The sequence below is a fragment of the Bos grunniens genome, chromosome 15 (genome assembly GCF_055505025.1).
Source record: "Bos grunniens cultivar Pamir isolate PY7600 chromosome 15, Bosgru_T2T1.0, whole genome shotgun sequence".
In the NCBI taxonomy this organism is placed as follows: domain Eukaryota; kingdom Metazoa; phylum Chordata; class Mammalia; order Artiodactyla; family Bovidae; genus Bos; species Bos grunniens.
In genome coordinates this window covers 5,175,878-5,188,359 of record NC_141179.1, presented here as the reverse complement: position 1 = coordinate 5,188,359, position 12,482 = coordinate 5,175,878, and positions in this window count along the sequence as shown.

The following is a 12,482-nucleotide window of genomic DNA, read 5'->3' as shown; positions in this document are numbered from 1 at the left end:
AACACTTGGAGTCAACTGTGGCACAGATTATGAACTATTTACTGCAAAATTCAGGCTTAAATTGAAGAAAGTAGGGAAAACCACCAGACGATTCAGGTATGACCTAAATCAAATCCCTTATAATTACACAGTGGAAGTGACAAGCAGATTCAGGCAATTAGATCTGATGACAGAGTACCTGAAGAACAAGGACGGAGATTCGTGACATTGCACAGGAGGCAGTGATCAAGACCACCCACAAGAAAAAGAAATGCAAAAAGGTAAAATGGTTGCCTGAGGAGGCCTTACAAGTAGCTGAGAACAGAAGAGAAGAGAAAGGCAAAGGAGAAAAGGAAAGATATATCCATTTGAATGCAGAGTTTGCAAAGAAATAGATGAAAACAATAGAATGGGAAAGACTAGAGATATCTTCAAGAAAGTTAAAGATAGCAAGGGAACATTTCATGAGAAGAAGGGCAAGTAAAGGACAGAAATGATACGGACCTAACAGAAGCAGAAGATAGTACGAAGAGGTGACCACAGAACACAGAGGAACTATACAAAAAAGATCATCATGACTCAGATAACCATGATGGTGTAATCACTCACGTAGAGCCTGACATCCTGGAATGCGAAGTCAAGTGGGTCTTAGGAAGCATCACTATGAACAAAGCTAGTGGATGTGATGAAATTCCAGTTTAGCTATTTCAAATTGCAAAAGATGATGCTGTGAAAGTCCTGCACTCAATATGGCAGCAAATTTGCAAAACTCAGCAGTGGCCACAGAACTGGAAAAGATCAGTTTTCATTCCAGTCTCAAAGAAAGGCAATGCCAAAGAATGCTCAAACTATTGCACAATTGTGCTCATCTCACACACTAGTAATGTAATGTTCAAAGTTCTCTAAGTCAGGCTTCAGCAGTATGTGAAACTCAGAATACCAGATGTTACAGCTGGATTTAGAAAAGTCAGAAGAATCAGAGATCAAATTGCCAACATCTGTTGGATCATCAAAAAAGCAAGAGAGTTTCAGAAAAACATCTACTTTTACTTTATTGAGTATGCCAAAGCCTTTGACTGTCTGGATCACAACAACTGTGGAAAATTCCTAAAGAGGTGGGAATACCAGACCACCTTACTTGCCTCCTGAGAAATCTGTATGCAGGTCAAGAAACAACAGTTAAAACTGGACCTGGAACAACAGGCTGGTTCCAAATCCGGATAGGAGTATATCAAGGCTGTATATTGTCACCCTGCTGATTTAACTTATATTCAGAGTATATCATATAAAATGCCAGGCTGTATGAAGCACAAGCTGGAATCAAGATTGCCAGGAGAAATATCAATAACCTCAGAAATGTAGGTGACATCACCCTTATGACAGAAAGTAAAGAAGAACTAAAGAACCTCTTGATGAAATGAAAGAGCAGAGTGAAAAAGTTGTCTTAAAACTCAACATTCAGAAAATTCAGATCATCACATCTGGTCCCATCACTTCATAGCAAATATCTGGGCAAACAATGGAAACAGTGAGAAACTTTATTTTCTTGGGCTTGAAAGTCACTGAAGATTATGACTGTAGCCATGAAATTAAGAGACACTTGCTCCTTGGAAGAAAAGCTATGACCAACCTAGACAGCATATTAAAAAGTAGAGATATTACTTTGCCAACAAAGGTATGTCTAGTCAAAGCTACGTTTTTTCCATTAGTCATGTATAGATGTGAGAGTTGGACTATAAGGAAAGCTGAACACTGAGAATTGATGCTTTTGAACTGTGGTGTTCGAGAAGACTCTTGCGAGTCCCCTGGCCTGCAAGGAGATCCAAGCAGTCAATCCTAAAGGAAATCAGTCCAGAATGTTCATTGGAAGGACTGATACTACAGCTGAAACTCAAATACTTTGGCCACCTGATGTGAAAAACTGACTTCTTGGAAAAGACCCTGATGCTGGTAAAGATTGAAGGTGGGAGGAGAAGGGGATGACAGAGGATGAGATGGTTGGACGGTACCACTGAATCGATGGACATGAGTTTGAGTAAGCTTCAGGAGTTGATAGTGGACAGGGAAGCCTGGCGTGTTGCAGTCCATGGGGTGGCAATGAGTCAGATATGACTGAGCAACTGAACTGAATTGAACTGAACTGAAGATATTTATAATGAAGAAATATTGAACTTTTTCAACTGTTTTCTTTTTGTATTTGCTGAGATGGTCATATAATTTTTCTTTAGTTATGTAACATATCACATTGATAGATTTTTGAATATTAAAGACATCATATTTTTGAAGTAGTTTAACTTGACTGTGATATTATATTCTTACATAATACGGACTCTAAGTTGTTAATATTTTAATTAGCATTTCTGCGTCTGCTTTCATAGCCTATAATTTTTCTTTCTTGTATTACTCCTTTTGGTGTCATGGCAAGCTTGTACAATGAATGGATAGTATCTTTTCTTTAAAAAAAAAAATACATCAGTGTCTCTTCTGCTGTCTCATATACAGGGTTATTGTTACCATCTTTCTAAATTCCATATATGCATTAGTATACTGTATTGGTGTTTTTCTTTCTGGCTTACTTCACTCTGTATAATAGACACTGATGTATAGAACAGTCTTTTGGACTCTGTGGGAGAAGGAGAGGGTGGGATGATTTTGGAGAATGGCATTGAAATATGTATAATATCATGTATGAAACGAGTTGCCAGTCCAGGTTCGATGCACGATACTGGATGCTTGGGGCTGGTGCACTGGGACGACCCAGAGGGATGGTATGGGGAGGGAGGAGGGAGGAGGGTTCAGGATGGGGAACACATGTATACCTGTGGCAGATTCATCTTGATATATGGCAAAACCAATACAATATTGTAAAGTTAAATAAAATAAAATTAAAAAATAAAATAAAATAAAATATGGTGGAAATTGTTTACATTGCTATTATTTATTCTTTAAATGTTTACAAAACTAGCTGGAGAAACCATCTGGGTTTCAGACTATATTTAGTCCAAGATTCCTAGTGTCAAGTGACTTCAAGGTCAAACCAGTGATGCAAATATACAAAGCAGTAGGAACAGACCAAGAACATTTTAAAAGACTGTTTACTATGATTAATTGGAAAACACCACAATGTATTCAAGAAGAAATAAATTTACACATATGACCATATGCACACAGACTCATGGACAAACAATCTCATTTACAGGTAGCCAACATTTTCTAAGTTCCCACTTTAAGACTTTACCATACAATGAATGCTATAGAATATTGGGCCTTCAACAACCTCTTACTCTCTGCAGCCTTAGTCTTCAACTATTTGTTTCACTTCACTCTACATAATACATTTTATTCTGTTCCTAAACCTATGTACTTCCTAAGAAATTCCATTTTTAGTGACTTCTGTAAGATTGAGGCTGCTGTGAATGAGATTTTCTATGACTTTATTACTTTTCATGTGAGAGATTGGAACCAAAGCTGAGCAGGTAAAGAACTTTGGAGTATTTTGAGCCAAGTTTTTACAAATGACTTTAAAAAAGAAAACGAATGGCTTCTCAATGGCCTTCAATGAGTAAGCCATATTTGGTAGCTGGAGCCCTCAAAGACTAATGCTTATTTTGTTCAGGGATGCCAAAAACATTACTTTACATAATGAATTTTACTCAACAGCTAATGAACACAGGGAAGAACAACTGAGATAAGGAGTAAATTTAATTATTTGCTATAAACTATATAATTAATCTAATTAAAAACTATATAATTATTTGCTGAATTTTTTTTTTTTTTTTTTTTTTTTTTAGCTCTAAACCTTTCCCTTATGGTGGGCCTTTAATTCCAAATATTTTCACTGAATGTAAATTCTGACATTTGTGAATTTAAATTACACCTACCCTACCCTACAGATTCAGCTCAAATTCTGTTTTCTTCTTAAAGCCTTTCTAGGTTACAAGTGCCATGATCTCTTCTGAGCATGCTATCTATATGAACTACAATAATGCCCATGCTGCTGACATACTCTTCATACCTCTGAGACTGTATACACCAAACAGCGAGTAAGTGATGCATGTGACTAAAACTCAAGTCATTTGACTCAACTCAACAGTCTTTCCAATAGGATCCTACTGCTTCGTTGACTTTCTTAACATAATACCTTTAGAGGCCATCAACTGGCTTAATAGAAATTTAGTCCTGACAGGACGTTCGGAGGCATTCTTGTGTTTTGTGTGTAAAGATGATGCTTTACGTTTTCCATGGTACAAAGAAAGAATTCAAGAGTAAAGAGACTTTTCTTCTTTCAAACCTGAAGAATGCACTTTCTCACTTGCCCCAGGGTTTACCTCTTCACCGGCAACAAAGTTATTGACCCCAAATGAAGCCAATACCCTCTCAGAATTGAAGACAATCATCTTCATGGTGATAAGCACCTGGATTTAGGGCTAAAATTCTGCCTTTTACCCTCCTACTTAACAATTTTTAAAATAAAATCAGGTTGTACTAACATACAGGACTGTTTGGCTCTCCATGTTAAGCTCACTTCTGCAGCTTTCTCTTTAGTCACGTCAGTGAGTGGACAAAGCAGGAAGGTACAAAGGCAGCTCACTGTTGTGCTGACACATCTCTCATAAATAATCAAGATTTAATCACAAAACACATATAATGAGGGTTTTAAAGAGCCTATTCATGAATTTGAATCTTTGTTCACCGGATTCTTTTACCAAATGGTGCAGCAGGCAGTGAGGAGAGTATATTTATGGCTCATTAATAAAGATTGCTTTCTGAAAAGCATATCTTTCACATAATCATGAAGATGAGGGAATTTTTAAAGGAATTATACCATTGAAAAGTGATTGATGTGCGATCAGCAGTGATTCCTTTAACTCAACTGAGATTTTATATTTGAATAATTCCTGTAAGTATATCTTTTGTGCAAATACATTTTTGATTGGTAATGAATGTTACTAGTTATTTCATTTTCAGCCTACAGACTGATCTGATATGACCCTGTATCCTTTATATGTGGCCTTGATTGACAATCCAAAAATTCATGTTGGGAGACTGCAAAAGAAATTGTCTAGCATACCACCTGAGGGGATAATGTGAAGAAACTGCAGACAATAGATGAAACAGTCACTCTGGCAATTATGGAATGTGAGAAAAATTTGCTTCTTCCCTGTGTCTAAGAGCAGTGAGAGAAATTTATTCAGCTTTCTACATGATTTATCAGAAACTGGTCCAAAAACCTCTTTTAAAACTCCTGTTTACCATTTTATAAAGTAGAGCTGTTAAAAAACCATTATGAATATTTCCAAAGATGTATGAGTTTCTGAAGGGTATTCCCAAGCTCAAAAAATACATATATGGTTATCGACCTTAACAATTGACTTGTAAGGCTGCCAGGCTATTAATGAGCATCTTTAAAATTTTCATAGTCTTCTGTTATTACTACTACTGATGCTACCAAGTACAGGACCATTATCAGCTGCAATTATTGGAGGCTCACCATGGACCAATGTGATTCACAAACACTGTCTTATTTAATCCTCATCACATATGAGATATGTATTCTATGAACCTTTCATATGTGAGAAATCAGATTTAGATAAGTTAACTAACTTGAGTAAGGTATTCAAGTTGACAGTGCCAGAGATTAAAATAAAGCATCTCGGAGGAGGAGCCAAGATGGCGGAGGAGTAGGACGGGAAGAACACTTTCTCCCCCACAAATTCATCAAAAGAGCATTTAAACGTCGAGTAAATTCCACAAAACAACTTCTGAATGCCGGCAGAGGACAGCAGGCACCCAGAAAAGCAATCCAACTCTTCGAAAGGAGCGCGACTGAACAAAGAGAAGAAATACAGCTCCACCCATCAGAACACCGACACAAGCTTCCCTAACCAGGAAACCTTGACAAGCCACCTGTACAAACCCAGACACAGCGAGGAAAAGCCACAATAAAGAGAACTCCACAAACTGCCAGAATACAGAAAGGACACCCCAAACTCAGCAATTTAAACAAGATGAAGAAACAGAGGAATAGCCAGCAGATAAAGGAACAGGATAAATGCCCACCAAACCAAACAAAAGAGGAAGAGATAGGGAATCTACCTGATAAAGAATTCCAAATAATGATAGTGAAATTGATCCAAAATCTTGAAATTAAAATGGAATCACAGATAAATAGCCTGGAGACAAGGATTGAGAAGATGCAGGAAAGGTTTAACAAGGACCTAGAAGAAATAAAAAAGAGTAAATATATAATGAATAATGCAATAAATGAAATTAAAAACACTCTGGAGGCAACAAATAGTAGAATAACAGAGGCAGAAGATAGGATTAGTGAATTAGAAAATAGAACGGTAGAAATAAATGAATCAGAGAGAATAAAAGAAAAATGAATTAAAAGAAATGAGGACAATCTCAGAGACCTCCAGGACAATATTAAATGCTACAACATTCGAATCATAGGGGTTCCAGAAGAAGAAGACAAAAAGAAAGACCATGAAAAAATACTTGAGGAGATAATAGTTGAAAACTTCCCTAAACTGGGGAAGGAAATAATCACCCAAGTCCAAGAAACCCAGAGAATCCCAAACAGGATAAACCCAAGGCGAAACACCCCAAGACACATATTAATCAAATTAACAAAGATCAAACACAAAGAACAAATATTAAAAGCAGCAAGGGAAAAACAACAAATAACACACAAGGGAATTCCCATAAGGATAACAGCTGATCTTTCAATAGAAACTCTTCAAGCCAGGAGGGAATGGCAAGACATACTTAAAATGATGAAAGAAAATAACCTACAGCCCAGATTATTGTACCCAGCAAGGATTTCATTCAAGTATGAAGGAGAAATCAAAAGCTTCTCAGACAAGCAAAAGCTGAGAGAATTCTGCACCACCAAACCAGCTCTCCAACAAATACTAAAGGATATTCTCTAGACAGGAAACACAAAAATGGTGTATAAATTCGAACCCCAAACAATAAAGTAAATGGCAAAGGGATCATACTTATCAGTAATTACCTTAAACGTAAATGGGTTGAATGCCCCAACCAAAAGACAAAGACTGGCTGAATGGATACAAAAACAAGACCCCTACATATGTTGTCTACAGGAGACCCACCTCAAAACAGGGGACACATACAGACTGAAAGTGAAGGGCTGGAAAAAGATTTTCCATGCAAATAGGGACCAAAAGAAAGCAGGAGTAGCAATACTCATATCAGATAAAATAGACTTTAAAACAAAGGCTGTGAAAAGAGACAAAGAAGGTCACTACATAATGATCAAAGGATCAATCCAAGAAGAAGATATAACAATTATAAATATATATGCACCCAACACGGGAGCACCGCAGTATGTAAGACAAATGCTAACAAGTATGAAAGGAGAAATTAACAATAACACAATAATAGTGGGAGATTTTAATACCCCACTCACACCTATGGATAGATCAACTAAACAGAAAATTAACAAGGAAACACAAACTTTAAACGATACAATAGACCAGTTAGACCTAATTGATATCTATAGGACATTTCATCCCAAAACAATGAATTTCACCTTTTTCTCAAGTGCACATGGAACCTTCTCCAGGATAGATCACATCCTGGGTCATAAAGCTAGCCTTGGTAAATTCAAAAAAATAGAAATCATTCCAAGCATCTTTTCTGACCACAATGCAGTAAGATTAGATCTCAATTACAGGAGAAAAACTATTAAAAATTCCAACATATGGAGGCTGAACAACACGCTGCTGAATAACCAACAAATCACAGAAGAAATAAAAAAAGAAATCAAAATTTGCATAGAAACGAATGAAAGTGAAAACACAACAACCCAAAACCTGTGGGACACAGTAAAAGCAGTCCTAAGGGGAAAGTTCATAGCAATACAGGCACACCTCAAGAAACAAGAAAAAAGTCAAATAAATAACCTAACTCTACACCTAAAGCAACTAGAAAAGGAAGAAATGAAGAACCCCAGGGTTAGTAGAAGGAAAGAAATCTTAAAAATTAGAGCAGAAATAAATGCAAAAGAAACAAAAGAGACTATAGCAAAAATCAACAAAGCCAAAAGCTGGTTCTTTGAAAGGATAAATAAAATTGATAAACCATTAGCCAGACTCATCAAGAAACAAAGGGAGAAAAATCAAATCAATAAAATTAGAAACGAAAATGGAGAGATCACAACAGACAACACAGAAATACAAAGGATTATAAGAGACTATTATCAACAATTATATGCCAATAAAATGGACAACGTGGAAGAAATGGACAAATTCTTAGAAAAGTACAACTTTCCAAAACTCGACCAGGAAGAAATAGAAAACCTTAACAGACCCATCACAAGCACGGAAATTGAAACTGTAATCAAAAATCTTCCAGCAAACAAAAGCCCCGGTCCAGACGGCTTCACAGCTGAATTCTACCAAAAATTTAGAGAAGACCTAACACCTATCCTGCTCAAACTCTTCCAGAAAATTGCAGAGGAAGGTAAACTTCCAAACTCATTCTATGAGGCCACAATCACCCTAATACCAAAACCTGACAAAGATCCCACAAAAAAAGAAAACTACAGGCCAATATCACTAATGAACATAGATGCAAAAATCCTTAACAAAATTCTAGCAATCAGAATCCAGCAACACATTAAAAAGGTCATACACCATGACCAAGTGGGCTTTATCCCAGGGATGCAAGGATTCTTCAATATCCACAAATCAATCAATGTAATACACCACATTAACAAATTGAAAAACAAAAACCATATGATTATCTCAATAGATGCCGAGAAAGCCTTTGACAAAATTCAACACCCATTTATGATAAAAACTCTCCAGAAAGCAGGAATAGAAGGAACATACCTCAACATACTAAAAGCTATATATGACAAACCCACAGCAAACATTATCCTCAATGGTGAAAAATTGAAAGCATTTCCTCTAAAGTCAGGAACAAGACAAGGGTGCCCACTTTCACCATTCCTATTCAACATAGTTTTGGAAGTTTTGGCCACAGCAATCAGAGCAGAAAAAGAAATAAAAGGAATCCAAACTGGAAAAGAAGAAGTAAAACTCTCACTATTTGCAGATGACATGATCCTCTACATAGAAAACCCTAAAGACTCCACCAGAAAATTACTAGAACTAATCAATGATTATAGTAAAGTTGCAGGATATAAAATCAACACACAGAAATCCCTTGCATTCCTATACACTAATAATGAGAAAACAGAAAGAGAAATTAAGGAAACAATTCCATTCACCATTGCAACGGAAAGAATAAAATACTTAGGAATATATCTACCTAAAGAAACTAAAGACCTATATATAGAAAACTATAAAACACTGGTGAAAGAAATCAAAGAGGACACTAATAGATGGAGAAATATACCATGTTCATGGATTGGAAGAGTCAATATAGTGAAAATGAGTATACTACCCAAAGCAATTTATAGATTCAATGCAATCCCTATCAAGCTACCAACAGTATTCTTCACAGAGCTAGAACAAATGATTTCACAATTTGTATGGAAATACAAAAAACCTCGAATAGCCAAAGCGATCTTGAGAAAGAAAAATGGAACTGGAGGAATCAACCTACCTGACTTCAGGCTCTATTACAAAGCCACAGTTATCAAGACAGTATGGTACTGGCACAAAGACAGAAATATAGATCAATGGAATAAAATAGAAAGCCCAGAGATAAATCCACGCACATATGGACACCTTATCTTTGACAAAGGAGGCAAGAATATACAATGGATTAAAGACAATCTCTTTAACAAGTGGTGCTGGGAAATCTGGTCAACCACTTGTAAAAGAATGAAACTAGAACACTTTCTAACACCATATACAAAAATAAACTCAAAATGGATTAAAGATCTCAACGTAAGACCAGAAACTATAAAACTCCTAGAGGAGAACCTAGGCAAAACACTCTCTGACATACATCACAGCAGGATCCTCTATGACCCACCTCCCAGAATATTGGAAATAAAAGCAAAAATAAACAAATGGGACCTAATTAAACTTAAAAGCTTCTGCACATCAAAGGAAACTATTAGCAAAGTGAAAAGACAGCCTTCAGAATGGGAGAAAATAATAGCAAATGAAGCAACCGACAAACAACTAATCTCAAAAATATACAAGCAACTCCTTCAACTCAACTCCAGAAAAATAAATGACCCAATCAAAAAATGGGCCAAAGATCTAAATAGACATTTCTCCAAAGAAGACATACAGATGGCTAACAAACACATGAAAAGATGCTCAACATCACTCATTATCAGAGAAATGCAAATCAAAACCATTATGAGATATCATTTCACACCAGTCAGAATGGCTGCGACCCAAAAGTCTACAAATAATAAATGCTGGAGAGGGTGTGGAGAAAAGGGAACCCTCTTACACTGTTGGTGGGAATGCAAACTAGTACAGCCACTATGGAGAACAGTGTGGAGATTCCTTAAAAAACTGGAAATAGAACTGCCTTATGATCCAGCAATCCCACTGCTGGGCATACACACTGAGGAAACCAGAAGGGAAAGAGACACATGTACCCCAATGTTCATCGCAGCACTGTTTATAATAGCCAGGACATGGAAGCAACCTAGATGTCCATCAGCAGATGAATGGATAAGAAAGCAGTGGTACATATACACAATGGAGTATTACTCAGCCATTAAAAAGAATACATTTGAATCAGTTCTAATGAGGTGGATGAAACTGGAGCCTATTATACAGAGTGAAGTAAGCCAGAAGGAAAAACACCAATACAGTATACTAACACATATATATGGAATTTAGAAAGATGGTAACGATAACCCTGTATACGAGACAGCAAAAGAGACACTGATGTATAGAACAGGCTTATGGACTCTGTGGGAGAGGGAGAGGGTGAGAAGATTTGGGAGAATGGCATTGAAACATGTGAAATGTCATGTATGAAACGAGATGCCAGTCCAGGTTCAATGCACGATGCTGGATGCTTGGGGCTGGTGCACTGGGACGACCCAGAGGGATGGTATGGGGAGGGAGGAGGGAGGAGGGTTCAGGAGGGGGAAAAAAAAAAATAAAATGTAACAGGTACTGTGCTGAAAACCTTACATATATTTCAACAGTGCCTAGGTCACAACGATCCTTAAAAATAAAATAAAATAAAATAAAATAAAGCATCTCAACAATTTTTTGCAGGGAAAATGCTTCCACAGCCAGCAAGAGTCAGAAAATGCTTTCCAAGAGTTCATAAAATCCAGAAGCATAGATTTCCATGCTACAGGGATAAGTAAACTTATTCTTGTTGGCAAAAATGTGATGATTGCAATGGTTCCTATTTTGATTAATAAAGATATGTTTGAGACTTGTTATAATGAGTTAAAATTCATGGTCCCAAACTGCAATTAGATTTGCACCAACTAGTACATATCTGTATTTAAGAATATTAATAACAGTTAATTTAAATGTATTAATTAATTCATAGTCTGTTTTATTTATTAGCGGAAGGAAGAGTAGTATAGCAGTGTGGTTAAACAGACAGACTCTGGGGCCAGATTTCCTGGGTTTCAATTCCAGCTCTTACTTTCCAGCTGGGTGGCCTTGGTTAAGTTGCCTAATTTCTCTAAGTCTCAATGTCCCCTTATGTAAAATGAGTTTATAATAGTAAGTATCAACCTCATAAGACATTTGTGAGGATAAAATAAATTAAATTTCTAGAACACTTCCAAGTTCTTCAGTAAGAATTTCTTTGGGTGCCAAGTGCTTAGTAAGTAGCAAACTATTCTAGGAAGCCTGCAACTATTGTTTGAATTAAGCTGAAAGCAGTGAGAACCACTGCTCTAAAACAGATAATTTGAGACATCTTGCTTGGTTGCTTAAGATACCTTATTTGCATCCTTTCCAAGTGATTATTTCTGTCCTGGATAGTTCAGAATGCTGGAAAAATATCCTGTTGTGAGACTCTACTCTACAGTGTGTTAGGAACTTTCATGCACATGATTTGTACTTAGGACCTGAATCAAAGTCAGTAAAAAAAAAAATGGCACCATCTGTGAAGGTTAGCATTTAATATTGTAAAGACAACATTGCAGACATGATCTAAACACAATGGACAAAGAAAAAATTGAAGGAAATACATCTTTTTTCTGTTTTTACTGTTTTATGTTTATATTTGTCATAGTAGATCATTATCCTCATTTTTAAACTTCACTAATTCAGTTTATATAATGTACTTTTGCCCATACATACATGGAAGTAAATCTCTCATCAAGTGAATTTTGAACTTAGACTCTACACAAATTATTATTTTTACTCAAGTGGAAACTGGCCTATGTTCTGAATGCTATTCAATAAGCTCCTGTATTTATTTGTATTCAAATATTCTGTTGCAGTTTCCTAAATTCTTTTCTTGGCAGCCTTGGGTAATTACAGTTAAAAAGACTGTGAGAGTAATTTTTCCCTTATAAGAAAATGAGAAAGAATACTACTAACATACACATACAAAGCTAG